Source organism: Pteropus alecto, unplaced genomic scaffold (genome assembly GCF_000325575.1).
Source record: "Pteropus alecto unplaced genomic scaffold, ASM32557v1 scaffold93, whole genome shotgun sequence".
Classification (NCBI taxonomy): domain Eukaryota; kingdom Metazoa; phylum Chordata; class Mammalia; order Chiroptera; family Pteropodidae; genus Pteropus; species Pteropus alecto.
Genome location: NW_006433381.1, coordinates 22,046 through 41,380, shown reverse-complemented (window position 1 = coordinate 41,380; position 19,335 = coordinate 22,046).

The window sequence follows — 19,335 nt, the reverse complement described above, 5'->3', positions numbered from 1 at the left end:
CTTTTTTTTTTAAATTTTTTCTTCGAGAATATCTCTCTTCCCCTGTCTGCCTGTATAGGAATCCAACTGCTGTGTTTGGTGTTATTTGAAATTCCTATATAATGCATTAGCAAGTGCATCTTTTATAGCCTTGGTTGGAGACTGTTTCAAAAATGCACATCATGCTAATTTAAAAATGAACAGATATATATTTCTCCTAGAGAAAAGGTGGTGTTTTTTTTTTTTTAAGATAAATGTAATTTTTACCATAGCATTTGAGTGATTCCTTTGGTTTCCAGAAACTAAAAGATTAAACACATCTATTCAACTCCATTTGGCTTGTATTAATCATTACGATGTTTAAATAATAAACTATTATTTAAAGGTAGCTAATATCTGATATTTCAAGCCCAAGTTGTTCGTTGTAGAATATTTCATTTTGTCTATACTCACACTGGTTTTTCTCTTAAACTTGTGGTTCTATTCTTTTTGGTATGTCTTTCTGAATAGGATGATAGAAAAAAAATGGAAGCATTTTCTGAAGAGGTGACACAGATTCTTTTGAGAATTTAATGTATAGGATGGACAGTTTTCTTCCTCTCACTTTATGGAAATTTTCATCAAACAAATTGCTTTTTTCATCCAAATAGGTTAGAGCTCCTGCCCCTTAGGTGTTCTGACTATAGTGCAACCTCACACTGGCATATCTGAGTTTGAAAAGAATCCTTACAAAAGAATTTCTTTTTGAGGCACACTTTAAAAAGTACTGTTTTCCTCTTCCCTCTAAACACATAGAAGCAATGCATTTTCACCTCAATCTGATTTCTGTTTTGGTAATTTGGCTCAGCTTTGGATTTCATTGCTTTAAGGATGCAGCTCTTTATATCGATGGACTCAGCATCGCTTGAAAAAGTTGATTTTAGTTCCCTGGACAGTTTCATCTTGTTCCATTTGTATTCTTCTGAATTTCATAGAAATTTTACATTTAAGGGCTTTCAATATATGAAATGAGAATTATAAGAATAGTAATTTATATAGAAAATATATATCATATATTCTTTATGAGTACAAGATTACTTTTGCAGATTTTTTCTACCATTTCAGTACATTGTTCACTGTCATCCAACTTCTTCCACTTGCTTGCAATTTACTATACGATGTTAAGTGCTGTTCATTTTTAAATAATGAAAATAGTTTGTGAGGGGCCACAAAAAATCTTTTCATGTTTAAACTATAATCATTTCATGAAATTAAGTTTACTAAATCTGATTTTTTCTGGTGTAACTTCATTTAGTTCTTTAAAGAAAAGTCAGACTTCTGAGTCATCCACTCAGAGTCAGACTGGCTGGGTTAATTAGAAACAGCTGGGGTACATATGGTGACACCAGAAGCCTCTATTATAGGTGAAAGAGGCCCATTCAGGTCATTCACCCTAGGGGAGACTTGAGCAGAGGGTAGTTGTGCCAAGAGTATAGCAAAAATTAGTTGAGGACAATTCTGCTAAGTTAGTTGAAACATAGAAATTTATATTGATAAAAATTATTGTAAGTTGGGTTTTTAGACACTGGGGCTTGGCTTAGCTAGTGAAGATAAGCTAATATTGGGAGGGCTAAATCAATGCAAACATGAGAAGAAATCTGTGAAGTTAAGAATCAACATTGCCTGCTTTCTTTAAAAAGGTTTTCCTCTTCTTTGTTCTCTTTACACAAGTACATTAATTGTTTTTCATTGGTTGGTCGGTTTTGTGATGTATTCGCTTTTCTTCATTTATAATCTGTGAGCCTTTTTATTTTAACTTTAGAATCTGCTTTGCTGCCCCAAACAAAGGAACCACTTATCTATTGGTGATAGCAACTAAATAGTTCATTTAGGATGTGTCCTAACTCCTCCCTAATGACAAGCCCAGCTCTTAAGTAGTTACAGATGTGTTCACTTTGAAGTGTTCTTATTCTATCTTGGTGCAAGAAAAAAAAAATCCATGTATTTTCTTCTGTTTTTTTTTTTTTTTGTCATGCCACCTCTCCTTGTCTTTCAATATATTGCTGAATACCTCCTTTATGAAACCTACCTGATTTGATTGAATGAGAGACAGAGGAATTCCCATGGTTACTCAGGCCATTCCCTATTCTATTCAGAATCCTTGCTCCCACTGGCCATTTATCTCTGAAATAGTTTTAATATTCTGTTATCTAGCTTGTCTTTTGGCTCTTTGTCTACATTGTTATTGGCTTTCTAAAGTTTTTAGATATTAGTAGGACCTGTGGTTTTGTTTGGTTATCTCTTAACCATTTATAGTGATTAATCATCTGTAATAACAAATAATTGAAAAATAGCTTCTGTTAGCTTTGGAGGATGCATTATAATGCCTAATAATATTAAAGTCAATTTGCATTTCCTGAACAGCCACTACTGAACATCAAAGAAAGATGGTCCCAAAGCTGTGTAGAAGAGATAAGAGGAAATTAATTATACATATTTTACACACAAATGAATCACTTGTAGTTACTAAGAGTTGTTATTCTCACTCCTAGCCTCTGATATAAACAAATACTTTACAGAGCCTTGTTGATGAATAAAAATATAAAGAATGCAAAGATTGGCAGAATTTCATGTTGATTAGTAATAGTTTAACTCTTGGATCTACAACATACAGAGTAATGCAACCTTGACTCTTCTTGCTCACTATGACTATATTTGTGGGCTTAGATGGGCTTGAAATCAAACCAGAATTAGTCAAAGGTAGTTTTCGCTACCACTCCTGTCCCCAAACCAAGCCTCTTCTTTTGAAGTTTCACCTCTTTTTGATACATGCATCCTCTGGTTCTTTTCGTACTTTTTATAACATGAAAGGTGAGACTGTCTTCAGTCTCTTTCTTACAGGGCCCGAATATGTTCTCCCCCCAAAAAATGAGAAATTGGGTGAAAAATCCATCCCTATCAATGTTCTCCTTTAAAAATATAAAAAGCATATTGTTAGATCGATCAGAGATCACATTAGCCTAATCATTCTGTAAATGTATTCTTTGAAAAACTTAAAAATCATCTTCTAATAAATCGGTTGTTTTCACTATTGAGGCATTAAATTATAGTATGACTTTGGGTTTTGATTGAATACTGGCTCAAAAACCTGTGTATTAACCACTAAATCTGAGACACAGAGAGGGTAAGTAATTTTCTTAAAGCTATTTAGGTGTTTCATGAAACAGCTATGTTTGAGGATTATGAGTCTCCTTGTAAAAAAAAAAAAATCCAAGTTAAACATACGGATTCCATAAACTGATCTTATAGGTAAAGAGGGTATTTAACCTTGATATTTAAGTCTCTACAATTTGGCTCTACCCTATATGACCTCTTCATCGTATGTCTCATATAGGTTGTATTAGTTACTTTCAGGTTGTTTGATATGTTTTTGAAATGTCGTTTCATTTGCAAATTTTGACAAGTATTTCTTCTACTTTTTTTTAAATACCCCCAGTTCCTCAGCACTTTATACAGGACTAGGCATGAAATGCTGAAAAAAATAAATTTAAAAATCCAACATTCCCCACTGTGTATAGTAGAAATTTATGCCATAATACTGGCAGCATTGATACAAAGGCATTATTAAAATTGATGCCTTCTTTCTCTTCCTCATCTGTCCCAGTCGAAGCCATACCTGATATGTTAACAGTGCATTACAAAAAGTCCATCTATAGCTGGAACCCTTAGCCACAGTTTCGAAACAAAAGAACTTGCCTTAAATTCCACTGATTTCAAACTCACTTCCCATAGCCAGACATAACATTTCAGTAACAGTCATGCTTGGCCTCCTCGTGGTAGTGATTAAATTGAATGTTTCTATTTTTCTAGTATTGGCATTATGGGGTCAGCTGAAAGAGGCTAATGGGATGATTTATTCTGTTTGATGGTGTTCATTATACACATTTAGAAACAACCACAGTAACCTGTGGGCTATATTTAAGCATGGGTAATGTTTCTTATATACTAGTTAGTAATTAATTAATTAATTATTATTATTATCATTATTATTTATATACAGGTGAAAGAAAATAACAAGTTGTAGCTCTTTCTAATTTTGGTCTCTCTGAGAGAATGTATGGGATTTAATAATTCTATATAAAATTTAACATGGCCATTTTCTCTGCTTTGTTTGAGCTATAATCTGGCTTTGACCAAAAAGATTTGAAAAACATTTCTATATACATTTTATTCCTTCTATAAGTGTTCTTGTAACTCTTAATGTGTAAGACTTCTATAGACTTCTATATGTTTTTTTAATGAAAATATCAGGTGGTTGCTAGCCTTTCATGAACCTTCTGATTCCTTCTTTCTTCCTTTTTTTTATCCCCTGCAGATTAAAACCAAGCTGCTAACATTTTCTATTCTCACTTTAACATTAAAAATAAAATGTATTTTACCAAGTGGCTCAGATAAACATTCACAGTACCTATCAACTCCCTAGGATAATCAATTGAGTCAGCTTACTCCAAAGTGAGTACCATGAATTACTAATTCTGAGGGACGTTTATGCGCACGTGTGTGCGCGCACACACACACACACACACACACACGCACACGCACACGCACACGCACACACACACACATTCTCATATGGAACATTTCATAGAACTAGTGACTAGTGTTCCAAAAAGCACATTTTGGAAAATGCTATGCTAGATCAAATCCTGTACTAAGGATGGGGAAACATGAACTGATTCCTCCTCTGCCACAGAGTAGTTCTGTGACCTTGGAGAAGTTGCCTTTATGCCTCTTGCATTTCCTTATTTGTAAAACTAGATCAGAGTCAGGCATGGGGATCATTTATTAGAATCAATAATTCTGAGGCTTTCCCAACATTCCTAACCAAGGTTTCACATAATCTTCTGACCTCATTGAAGTTCAAAGCTACCATTACCTTGGGAGCATAGACTATTTCTTATCTGTGTTGAGATAGAGAGCAGTAGTTGAGAACTACAGGACTGGATCCTCTTTGAGCTCACTTCCATCTCACACATACCATGTATATTACTAACAGTTAGTCACCCCAAAATTTTGTATGGCTGTCTGAAAGGTCAATAATGTTTTGTTGTTGTTGCTTTTGATGTTATATTCCCTGATAACAGAGTTTGTCAAATAATTTCTGCTACTTGGAAGCAATTACAAACATCCACAATTATTTATTTTAGAAACACTCATGTCTTAGTTAATACTTCCTAGGAGCTAGGCCTGACATTGGAATTCTTGTGCAAATGTTTTATTGAGAGAATGAGCTCAAGAAAAACCTGTAAGGCTCTAAGGGAAGCAGTATATGGCAGGAGAAGGAGCTAAGTAAGGGTATTGCTTCAGGAAAAGTATAGCCTTATTCTAGTGGGACCTTCGGCACATGAATTACATCACAGAGTTTATCCTGATCAGAGACAAGGAGAATGGACTTTTGTACCCCTGCAGCTGTCAGCCATCAGCTATGGGTTGCCTCTGAGATGAGACCCATAATGTCCTTGGCATATACAGGTGAGAAGCTCCTATCAGCTCCTGAGAATTGTGCAACTGTAAGCCATTAGCAGCAAACCCTCACAGAAGCTGGGTGATGGGTGCTCTAGCCCAGTAACAGGAATCAGGGCACCAACAGCATCTGCTACAACTAACTTGGAAATTAAAATTCCCTTTGGTTTCCCATATGCATGTGGACACTTAACAGATACATTCTAAAGGAAAGGCAGTTGTCGACTATAATTTAAGTCAGGTATTTGAGTGCCTATTAGTCAAGCTTTATAATACTAGGTAATGTGAAGAATATTAAGAAGAATTGATCATTATTCCTGGTCTTGAAAAGCTTAGAGTTTTGTTGATCTGATGAATACTATGTACATAGCATTTTAAAATATCAAAATTAAGGATGTAATTACGCTTTACATAAATGGTGGTACCAACTGGTATCAGAAGCTGCATCCTTATGTGGGCAGAATAGAGTGATTTTAAGTAAAGATTCAAAGTGCTAGGGAACTCCTTAGTAGGGACAGTGGGCCATTATGATGGGCAGGTATAAGGAAATGAATCACGGAGGAAAGTGGGACTTGAGCTGAGCCCATAAAGCCTGGCAAAAAAGTATATGGCGGTTATATAGTGGAGGAGAGGTTTACAGGATGAAAACCTGAATAAACTCCCTGAGGCATTCATTATACACTGTTAAGTGCTGTGAGAGAACATTGGAGAGTATGGCTTAGCTGGACTAGAGGATTTGTGTTGCAAGATAATGGAAAGAGCATAGTGAGATAGGTGGCACTGAACTGTGAAAGAAGTAGAGAACCAGAAAGAAGAATCTTAATTCATATTTTAGGCAATAGTTAGCTACTGAAAGTCCTTGAGCATGAGAATGATCTAATTAAATGGTGTTTTAAGAATGGTCATCTGGGCAACATGAGGAAGTTATTGGAGCTGTCGTTATGCACAATTTTTTTAATTGATAGACTGTCAAGAACTAGTTTTTTTAAATCCATTATGTTAGTGACTTATATTTGGAAGAACTAACTCAATTCTTCCACTTTATTACATTTAAGTTTTCTGAAACAGCTGTGTAAGTCATTGTGCAACCCTGATTTTCTTTTAAAAGGTGTCATTAAATGATGAGAAAGAAAAGGCTCATTCAAAAATTTCAGTTTGCCTTTCAAACCAAAACCAGGGATAATTATTCACAATCATACCTAAGTGTGAAATACGACATTGTTTCATGAGTCATCATCTAGGTTTTAACCACACATGCACATAAAAAGTACAATGTAATTCCACACAGGCTATTTGGGAAAGCATTCAGATAAATTGTCTGCTTTATTCCGTTGATTTTCTGTATATAAATTTGGAATCCTAACAGACCAAGGACACTCTCCAGTAGGAGTACATTCAGTAAACAACATGTGTCGAGCACTCACTATATGCAGATAAACTGAAGTTAGGGGATGCTGATTACAAAAGAAAGGAAATGTTTATGCTCTTGGGCAGGCTGTGGTATAAAGCAGACAATAGAATGTTTGGAAAATGTACGAGAATGTTTACAAAGCAATATGTAAAATAATGATAAATAAGATATAAACTGAGAGTCAATATTAAAGGACTAGAAGTCACAAAATAGGGTCAAGGCATAAGGGAGTCACAAGACTATAATTCTCTGACCTGGGCAATTCTTTCCTCACATTGATGCGGATTAACGAGATGGGAACCGTGTTTTCCTTCCTAGACAGCACTTTCAGTTGCTGAATAATATGTCATCAAATTTGAAAATCTTTATTTTATTACTGTGGTCTCTCAATGGTAAATCATCACATCTTTCTAGAAGAGTCAAAATCTTTGTGAATGAGGTATGTGAAATGAGAGGCTTTTTATCACAGATTTGAACCTCTATTCTTCGTGCCAGCATGTCTTTTTACTCTCTGCTAACAAAGGGATTGACTTCTGTCCTGGACCACAAGCAAATCCCCATTTTTTAAACTCTCAAATGGAGGATCTTAGACTGAGGTCCAGACACATTCCAGAAAACAAGACAGGAGCTAGAATATTAGAGTGATGGATGAGGTGGCATAGCTGGCAGCTACGGAGTCAGGTTAATCTTATTTGGAATTGGAAACTACTTACTCAAATGGATTACGGAGCAAGAATGTGTAATTCAAGGAGAAGGGATGGGGTAATGGAATGGCAGTCTGGATCAGAGTGGGCTAGAAACCAATGGTGATACTTGTTAAGAAAATTGTGATTCAAAATTGTGATTCAAAATGAGGAGAGGTAAAAGGTCTATATAGCAGAGATTAAGCCAAAACTGGGGGTGACAGCCCAGATCTCTCCTAGCAGGGTTTCTCACATTTTTAAAGAGCATGTATCTTTGGGCACATGGTTAACAGCACAGGTTTTAGAATCAGATAGCCTGATTACAGTTCTTAATGCTGTCAACTACCAGCTGTGTTGCCCTGAGTAAATCTCTTTACTGTGCTAAGGCTCAGCTATTGAAAATGAGACAAATCTTAATATTTTACCGAATAGATCTGTGATGTGAGTTAAAATGGGATAACATGTTTAGATATCTGACCCAGTGCCTGGCATACAGTGAACACTCAATATAAGGAAGCTGGAATTACACTTACTGTTTTTGCTGCTTCCCTTCCTCCACCGCAGGGCCATTAACTCAATTTGGAGAAGCAAAACAATAATATGCAGTATTCTAAGAAGATTGAATCAAATGATTCGGGATGTCTTTTTTTCTTGTAATTTTCTCTAGACTGAAGATCTTAAAATATTTGAAACAGAAAATTTCAGTTACCTGGTATTTAATATTTATCTCAAAGCTCAAAGCCTTCTAAGTGCTGAAACTCAGCTGTGTATTGGATATGTCAACAAGACAACATTCAAATTCACAACAGGGAAATAAATCAGAACAAACTGCAAAAGCTCACATGAAAAATGGATGACAGAAATTAGCCTCTCTCCAAAAGGGAATGGCTTGATAAGGAGTTACTGTGACCTCGAAAGGTCGTTAATGGTTAAAATGTTTTTGAAGATCTAGATTTGCTGTGAAATCTTGCATGTTTAGAGAGTATGCACACGTAATCTTGAAATAATTTCTTATACTTGCTTAGCTACCCACACATCTGCCATGCTTAGTACCAGCATCTTATACATAATGTTAGTGGGCACTTGTACACTGATTATTCAGCTCATAGAAATTGATAGCTTTTTTGGCCTTTGCAAAAGTTATCTTCAAAAGCCAAAAGCCAAATTAATACAAGCAATTTGTATTTTATCAATAATAAAATATTTTAATAGCTTTGATTCACAGATAGATAAAATTTATAGAGGAAATGATTTCTGCAATACTGTATAAAGACATAATCTGTGGTTTAATTTATTATCAGAAAGTGAGATTTCAGTATAAATTTACTTTTAACTATTCCAGTGGCTTCAAAACAGTTCTGTCAGTTTTTCACCTTTGACCTCAAATTTTGCTTTCTCTATTTGAGTGTGCTATTTACAAGAAAGGCTGAGAAAATTCCCACAATACCACATTACTTTTTAAAACTTCTACGTGTGACAAGTCACTATTGTTCACTTTAGTACTCCTCAAAAAAATTTTTTTTAAATACTGCAATACTAGTTATCATATAGGCAGCTGAGTAAACACTTATGTGGCTTCTTGAGGCTAGAACTCCCAGCCCCAACATGACCCCTAAATACTTGACAAGTTAGTTCTTTATTGAGTGGTTGAAAAAGTCATAAGTTTCCCTAGTGGTAAGATAAAGTCAGACAGGTTGGGACATATAGGTTTAGGACTTAAGATATTAGACCTGCGGGTGGCAAAGTATTGAGAATTGACCTTATCCTTTCTCTGTATAAATTTATTTGTCCTTTCTTGATGCTCGAAGGACTAGAGGATATAACATTGTTAAGATATACGAAATCACAGCATGTTAGTAAATCTCAAACATTTTTCAGTTCACAGATGCAGGAGCTTACTATCACAAATCTGGCCCTCCACAAAGAAAATTCCCACCCAGAATAAATGGAAAGGCTAGAACCACCTTTACGAGAGTCCAATAAAGTGAGACTTATTTCTTTATTAAATGTTGCTATCATGTTTTCTCGCTGCAAATGAGTATTGTGTGGCCCTATTATAAAAATTAAAATTAAGAGTCAGCATGGATAGTCTATGGAGGACTCTAATAGTCTACCAAAAAGTACTTAGGCCACAGTTTGAGAACCAAGAACAAGTGGAGATCGGACAGCTTGTAGAAAGCTACTGCCTAAATAGTAGCTTTAAGTCCTCCCACTATTCAGATTAACTTCCCCTTGAATCCTTGTTTTTGTCCCTATAGTGTCATCTGCTAGTAGCAATTATACAGTCATACACACTCAACAAATCTTTATTCTTTCAGCTAATTTTTAGAATCTTGGAGTTTTAGGGGAAAATCAGGGGAACTATACTTAGAATATTCTCAATTTTATATTGCAGGAGGCAGCTTTAAAATTGTTGCAGCTTTTCAGCCACCTAGTACCAATAGTCTGCTGTGATCTATGTCCTACATCTGAAGGATGAATCTAGACTTTAATACACTTACTAACAATGATAAAAATGCATGTGTTGGAATCGTAATGAAAATATAAATCAAAATGCTCCTTGATTTAACTGCTAAATACTACAGTGTCCAAGGTTTTGGATTCCTTTATTCCTTGAGGATAGAAACTCTACTTACTTGGTATGCTTAATATTTAGCAGAGATTTTTAACATGGTAGATGCTCTGGAGAAATTTTAAAATGATTGTAGCTCATGTTAATTAAGCAAGTTTTTGGTACCTACAACATAGTCTTTACAGGATTTTCAGCAATCAGAGATTTGACCTCAACTGTAGACTTCCTACTGGCATGAACTTCACTGATTTCCTAATTCAGAACCAATTGTTAATTTTCTTAGTGAGACATAGACCAAGTCAAAGTTAAACACAAATAAACTTTTAAACGAATTTGTTTCAAAACAAACCCAACTTTTATATTTCATTAAAACTAGTAATTATAAGAAAATAAAGCTGAAATGCATTTACCTAAAGCTTTTAGGAGCCCTTACCTCTTCCAAAGAACTTATAGATCAACAGAAAGGTAAACATAAAAAAAAAATTAAACCATCTTCATTCATCTGTTTTGTATTAGTTTAGTATAGCATGAGTTTGGTCTGAAATAAAAGGCTATTTCATTTGAAAAAGAACAATTTTAAAGAAAATGCTAAAATCAGAATAATATGAATGAAGTGGTATTACATATAGAGACAATAGCAAAAGCCAAGTTTTGCCCAAAGAATCTGAAAATATCTTCAAGAGCCAATGACCTTTCATTTAGCCTTTGAATAGGAAGAATCATTCTTTAGCTAGACAGCTGGCTGGAAATAAATAAAAATGGAATTGCAAAGAAGACCAGATATTAATCTCTTTCGCACATTGCTGAGAGTCTGAAACAGTAATATGGTACTAAATTAATATAGATAATGGCTTGATTGACCTACCCTATTCAGCTCCTCTCCCATTGAGGTTTTGTTCAAATGGCTTTTAAATTTATTTCTAACGAGGCTACTAGGGTGTATGCTAAATCACTAATATGTTTTTCCTGCCACCTTGAATGCTGTGTCAACCTTAAAGAGTTCATTGTTTCTAGTTGTTCTATTGAAATATCCATAGGTATCTTTCCTCCTGGGCAATTATTTTCCTATGAATCATCTAGGTATGCGAAGGCCAAGAGTAAAGGGAGAGGATAAAGTAAAGGCTTTTTGTGTGCTGAAAAAAAAAAAAACATGAAGCAGCCTGAAACTGACATGAAGACACCTTTAATCAAGTGTCAAATTATGTGCTAAAGCAAGGTCTGAGTGGGGACAGCAAGGTATAGTGGAAAGAGGACAGGCTTTGGGATCTCACAGACCTGGGTTCAAACTCCAGCCCTACCAAATAATATCTTTGAGCCTCAGTCTCCTCAGCTGCAAAAAGTAATTATACAATGACACTTTTTATGTTTTTTTTCCCCGCAGCTTTATTGAAGTGTAATAGAAAATTGATTGCTCATATTTGCATTCAATGAGTTTTTTTTTTTCAATTATAGTTGGCATATAATACTATATTAGTTTTGGTTGTACAGCATAGTGATTAGAGATCCATATAAGTCACAAAGTGGTCACTCCACTAAATCTAGTACCCCTCTTCCCCCTTATATGTTTTATATATTATTTTCCTTGCGCTACACTTTATATCTCCATGACTATTTTGTATCTATCCATTTGTACTTCTTAATCCCTTTGCCCTTTCTCACTGTCTCCCCCACCCTCCTCCTGCCTAGTAGCCCTCAAAATATTCTTTGTATCTATGAATTTGCTTCTGTTTTTTTGTTGTTGTTTACGATGATTTTGGTCTTTAGATTCCATATGTATGTGAAATCATGTGGTATTTGTGTTTCTCTGACTTACTTCATTCAGCACAGTACCTCCTAGGTCCATTAAGGCAATATCTTTTTCCATCCCCTTCCTTTTAGTCTGTGTGTGTCTTTAGTCTGAAGTGAGCCTCTTGTAGGCAGCATATGTAGAGGTCTTGTTTTCTTATTCATTCAGCCATTCTATCTTTTGGTTGGAACACTTAATTCTTTTCCATTTGAGGTACTTGTTGATATGAATGTAGTTATTACCATTCTTTATTCCTGTTTTCGATACATGTTCTTCTTTAAAATTCCTTCCAACAATTCCTGTAATACTGGCCTGGTAGTGATAAATTCATCTCCAGCTTATTTTTGTCTGGGAAGCTCTTTATGTGTCCTTCAATGTAAATGATACTTCGCTGGATAAATAAAGAATTCTTGGTTGTAGATACTGGATTTTCATCACATTGAATATTTTGTGCCAAGCTCTTCTGTCCTGCAAAGTTTCCTTTGAGAAATCAGCTACCAGGCTTATGAGAGTTCCCTCGTGGGTAACTAATTGCTTTGTCTTGCTGCTTTTCAGATTTTTCTCTTTGTGTTTGAACTTTGGCATTTTGATTATGATAGGTTTCAGTGTGGGCCTCTTTGGGTTCATTTTTTTGGGGGACTCTCTGAGTTTCCTGGAGTTGTATGTCTATTTCCTTCACCAGGTGAAGGAAGTTTCCATCATTATTTCCTCAAATATATATTCAACTTCTTGTTCTCCCTCTTTAGGTACCCCTAGGACATGGATGTTGTTACCTTTAACCTTGTCCCATATGCTTCTTAAATTATTATTATATTCTTGGTTACTTTTTTTCTTGCCATTCCAGTTGAATGTCCTTGTGGCTTCCCTATTCTCTATATCAGTGTTTTGATTCTCTTCTTCCTCACTCTGTTGATTCCTTCTGATATACTCTACATCTCAGATAATATATTCTTCATTTCTGACTGGTTCCCTTTTATAATTTCCATTTCCATTTTTATGTTTATTTTATTTTACTTTATTATTAGTGTCAAGTATACAGTACATTAGTTAGACATTTATATAGTTTATAAAAGGATCTCCCTAATTGTTCTTTCTCACCTCTGGCTCTCCACCTAGTCATTACATTAATGCTAACTGCATTCCCTGTGCTGTGCTCCCCATCTCAGTGACCATCTATCAACTATTAATTTGTACTTCTTTAACCCCACACCCCATTCTCCTAGCCCACCATATCCTCTCCCCTCTGGCCATCATCAGATTGTCCACTATATTTGTGAGTTTGTTTTTGATTAATTTGTTCTTTTTGATCCTTAGATTCTGCATATATATAAAATCATATAGTATTTCTCTTTTTCAGACTTATTTCACTCAGCATAATAACCTCTAGGTCCATCCATGTTGTTGCTAATGGTAGGATTTCATATTTTTGAGTGGCCATTCATTCAAAAAATGAGTAATATTCCATTGTATATATGAACCATAACTTCTTTATCCAATTGTCGGTTGATGGGTATTCAGATTGCTTCCATACCTTGTCTATTTTAAACTGGGCTGCCATGAACATAAGGGTGCATAGATCCTTATGAATTATTGTTTTGGTTTTCTTTTGATAAACACCAGGAAGTGCAATTTCTGGGTCAAAAGGTAGATACATTTTAAATTTTTTGAGAAACTTCCAGTCTGTTTTCCATAGTGGCTACACCAATTTGCAATATCACCAACATCTTTGTTAAAGTTCTCACTGAGTTCATCTACATTTCCCTTAATTTTATTGAGCATCTTTATGACCAGTGTTTTTAACTATGCATCTCTGAGAATGTTTGATGCCATTTTTACTGTATCTCTCTCTGTTCTTTTCTTTCATATGGATTCTGCTTCTTTGTCTTCCCACTTTGACTGCCTTTCTGTGTCTTTTCTATGTACTAAGCAAAGATCCTAAGTCTCCTAGTCTTATTAGCATGGCTTTGTGTAGTAGGTGTCCAGCAGCACAGTCCTGAGAGGGGTTCAGCTGCAGGCCAAGTTTAGACCCAGCCTGTGCCCTCCAGGGCCACCTGTTAAGATTCAGCAAGCAATCCACAGATGCTGTGCTTGTAGTTGCCTCAAGAAACCACTCCAGAAACTGAGGTTAGCTGCCACCAGTGTGAGTCTTGGCACTGCTCATGAAATGGCACAGGACTCACTGAGGACACAGTTGGATGTGGCTTGAGAAGGGCTGTGAGTTGGGGGAGGCTGAGTTTCAGGGACTCCTCTGGTTGGAGCAACCTCTGTTATCCAGTTTGATGACCTCTCAGATATGGCAGTGCTGAGTCCTCACACTGGGAGTGGGGAGGGCTCAACAGAAGAACAATGGCTACTGCTGACACTTCTGCCCAGGAGAAAGGCTTACCTCTGACCCTTGCTCTGACAACTCAGTGTCCCCCAGAATTCCCTGGTGTCCTCAGAGTAGTCAACCAGGAATTAGCACTCAGAGTTAGCAGGCCTGTTACCGTGAAAGTCTGGTTGCAAACACGGCCCCTTTAAGAGGAACTTCTGTAGCTTCCGTAGCCTCTGTACCACTCAGCTGCTCATGACGGGCAACCTCTCACCTTCTCCCCCTCTTACCTAAAACTGTTGCAGGGTAATTTCTTATATCTCTCCCTAGTTATAAGGCTTCTGTTCATCTATACCCCCAGATGAGTCTGCTTGCCGTTTGCTCTGTGTTTCCATCCCAACTTTGATGTGATTGCAATAGGAGATGAATGAAGCTTCTATCATCTATGTCATTTTGCCTGGGTTTCTATAATGACACTTTTTGACAGGACTGACTCGTAGATCACATGAGAAACATGTTAAAGTGCCTAGCACAATCCGTGGATCTCAATTAGTGGTAAGGGCTGCAATTATCACAGACTGATATTAGGGAGTTGACCATGGAGCGGACACTCGAGGAAAAATAACTTATTGGATATAGATAGGAAAGGAATATATTCTGACTGGTTTAAAGGTACTCACCTTCTCTATAATGAGCATAATGGACCTCAGAAAATCATATCCTATCACCTGCCTGCTTGGCACAAAGTGTAATATAGTTTAATGACTGTAACTTCAGGCATCAGCCTAAAACTACTTGGAGGTAATATTGCTTTGCATTGCAGTTTCAGTGAAGTGGACAGGCAGAATAGAGTTCAATTTTACAGTCTGACCTCTTGGTCATTACTTAAAGCCACAGAGCCATATTTAATCTACATTTTCCTCTTTGCAAGTAGTTTCTAAGACAGACAGTATGTCATGTGCTAACTAAATTTCAGATTTAAAAAACACATTTAACTGTATAACTCAAGATGATAAAAAACTCATTTAATGGAGAATGTTCTTTTGCTGTCTGCTTGATCAATAAATTAAATACATTAATTAAGTCAGACTGTCAAGAACAAGGACTGTCACTAAGAATAGCCAACAGAACTGACCCATTCATCAGAGAGGAGGCTGGGAAAAGGCAGTCTTTGTCCTGTAATTCTGTGATGAATATAAAGAAATAGCTCATGGTGAGAAGGTAAAGTGAATATGGTGGGGAAAAAAAACCTACCATTGTTATTTTCAATTGCTCAGTTGATTTTTCTGTTTTTTTTTCCTCTCTGTTTCTTTGTATCTACCTTTGTCCTTTGCATGCCATATGATGTTCCTTCTGAATTTTAAACACAATATAGCAACAACTGTTACTCTTGCTCATCTGAATTGGAACTCTATGTGGCATATAATACACTAAAGATGTATAAAACATCGTCCTTACCTTCATGCAGTATCTAGAAAAATGATATATGACCAGACAATTTAAAAATAAATCTCGGTGGGGGACCAGTCTGAGCAAGTGGGAGGATGTTACTTAAATTGTAATCCAGTATCAGAATGATGTGAGACTGCTACCAACTGAATTCAAGCACCAAAGATCCCCAGGTAGTCTTCGCAGATCCCTTGCTCCTTGGACTCTGTCTCATTGACTCCTTTTCTTTACCTTTCCTTGGACTTTGGCCTCAGTGCATAAAATCTTGGACCAGAAAACTCTGACTTTGGCTTTTGCCTAGTATTTTCCACCTGTAGTTTCAGGGTCTTTACTTTTAACTGTATTACCTAGATTCTTAAAACACCTAGAATGGTCTAAGAAGAAACGCTAAAATCTCCTACCTTGACAAAATGCTAATGCAGCTCAGATTAGTGGTTTGTCTTGTTCAGCATTTTAAGTGACAAAGTTTCCAAAAATGTATTATGGAAAATCATTTTGGCAGTCTTTTACATCACTCAGTCTCATAAGGCTAAGAGTGACCTCTAAACAAGTTGACTTTATCTTTAATAACACAACTATTTTTCTGCTTAGTAACAAGTGTTTATTGAGTACCTACTCTGTGCCATGAATATTTGAGCACTGGGGACAATAAATCAGTGCCTTCTCTCTATAGTATGAGAGACAGACATACAAAAAATAAAATATAGTATGGCAGATTCTGTCAAACATGTACAAGGAAAAGGGTAGTCAGAAAAATTATGAAGTTTGAGCTAGGTCTAAAGGATAAATAATAGTTTGTTAGATAAAGGGAGGGAGGGCATTCTAGGCATAGAATCTCTTACATAAAAGCTCTGCAGCATGATATAGCAAAGTACAATTTGAAAGTAGTTTGATGAGGCTGAAACTTAGTGTAACAAGTAGAAGTGAAAGATGTTGCTGGAAAGGCTGACATAGACAAACATTGAGGCCTTTTTATATCATATTAAAGATCTGTAATTTATCTTTAGGCATATTGATGAACTGCAATTTGTGAACAGCTTGCATTAAATAAGTCATCCGTTACTTTTTTGAGGTGAATCTTACCCCCCACCCCATCGATTCCTGTTTTGAGGTTCTAATCCCCAATACCTTAGATTGTGACTATATTTAGGAACAGGGCCTTTAAAGAAGTGTCAGGTAAAATGAGACTCTTAGGCCGAGGCCCAAATCCAATTTGGCCAGTGTTCTTATAAGAAGAGAAGATTTGGACATAGACACAGAAGGAAGACCATGTGAAGACATGGGAAGAGAACTGCCATCTACAAGCCAAGGAGAAAGGCCCTTAGAAGAAACAAATCTTGCCAATGCCTTGATCTCAAACTTCTCTACTAGAGCTGTGAGAAAATAAATTTCTGTTGTTCAGGCTACCGAGTCTGTGTTAATTTATTATGACTGTCCTCAAAAACTAATACGGTTACTACTAATAAAGTTCTAAACATTATACTTTATTTTTTAAAAATACATATAACTTTATTCATATAATAATACCATGATTCTCATTTTCTTATAGTATAATATGCTTTCTTGAGTATAAGAGAAATCAGTGAAGGCATCTTAATATATTGAGCAAGGTAGTGACAAAGTCAGGTATGTGTTAGGAAGATTATTCTAGTAGCAATCTGGGAGAATTGGAGGAAACTGTGACTAGAAACAAGATCAGTTAGAAAAGTGTTGGGGGTCATTTTGAGGCCTAATAAATACCATAGCACACCTCTTCCTTGCTTCAGTTTAAACCAATTGAGAAATAAAGCACAAAGTTGGAGGATGAAGATGGAAATAACACCTCTAATACTATATTAGCTAGGCAGGTGGAGGATGTAGATGAGTGTAGGAACCAAATTAATTCTCTGTGCCCCAGGCTGGAACTTAGAACAGCCTAGTTGAGGGAACGTTGAATCTGTGAAACAAAGGACACTTGCTCAGATCACCACCACCTACTGGTCTAGGTAGAAAGGAAGGAGAAAGAGACCAAATTTCCTACTCCACCAAGTTGAGAAATGTGGATCATTTTATCACAAATTAATTTATATAATTTGGGGGCAGGATATAATGGAAAGGGGGATGGCTACTTAGATTGATTACAACATCCTGAAGGGTAACAAATTCCATTATGTTATTTCTGCTACACAAGGTAGGACTTTTCGAATGAGATGTTAAACTAGGAATTTGCAACTCTCAAAGTCCTTTTCATTTCCACATCAAAAGCTTCCAATGATAGATTATAGAGTGAAATCTTCATAATAAATTAAGAAACAGAGTAAATGCAGTGACTCTTCTCAGGCCACAGTGGCCCTGTGCTCTGTGAAATTGTTTTACTGTCCCAAACAGCTCAGCAGTGGTCAAACGCTCATAGAACAGTTGTTAATTCTCAAATTATCCATTTAAGCAATAAAGAATAGTTTCACAGAAAACATGGCAGAGTGAGAGACATCCTCAGATCTCTTATCTTGAAACAACAATAAGCTGGACATCTGAAACTCAACAAAAAACACACAAACTGCACACTAGCAAGTCTGAGTGTAGTATCTGTGCATAAGAGATACCACAGGTCAGAACCCCGGGTGGCAGGGGGTGGACTGGGAGAAATAAAAAAGCTGCCTCTATAAGCCTCAGGAGCTCCCTGCAGGAGGAGGGAGAGGGGAGAATGTGCTGCAGGTTCCCTGAACAGTACTGCCTGGGAGCACTGTGAATTCCATGCAGCTGACGGCAGGGCCCCATCATCAGGGCAGAAAGCAGAGAAGCGGGAAGGGACCGCAGAGAAACAACAGTTGATTTTTACCGGCTGCAGTTGCAAAACTGAGGTTGAGCCAGAGCTTCCAACTCCCAAACCAGAGGGCCCCTCCTCCATACACTTTGAGACTGATTACCATGGAAATCTGAGCAAACGCTGCTGAGACTGTCGCTGACACAGACAAGGAATGAAACTGGGGGAAGCGAGCATGATTGGATATGTATAAAAAGAAAAAGGCATTAACACTTTATATAAAGCAGGGATCCAAGAGGCTTAGATGCCACCTACTGGAAACCAAAAGAAAAGCACCTTCTTTGCAGCAGGCTAAAAGGAGACTTTTATATAATACATTTTCTTAAAAACCGGCATAATACACTTCCATTAATGCCCAGGCAGAGAAATAGTCCATTAAACACCATGAACAACCAAGGTGACAGGGCATCTCAAAAAGAAAGAGAAAAATCTCCAGAAAATAAGCTTACAGACATAGAAATATGCAACTTAAATGACAGAGAATTCAGGATGGTACTTCTGAAAATACTCAGTGAATTTCTAAAACGAGTCATATCAATAATTTCAGGAATAAAAAAAAACAACTAGATGAGCACAACAAGGAGATTGAAACCCTCAAAAACAACCAAATAGAACTTCTGAAGATAAAACAAAAAACAAAAAACAAAAACAAACAAAAAAAAACATGCTATAAGAGTTGAAATATGAAATAGTAAGCTTGAGAAATAGAGTCGACAAAATGGAGAAAGGGATCAGTGATTTTGAAGACAGAAATTTAGAAATAAATCAGAAGGAAGAAGAGAGAAACCGAAGAATGAAAAATAATGAAAGAGAAATACAAGAACTAGCTGATACTATCA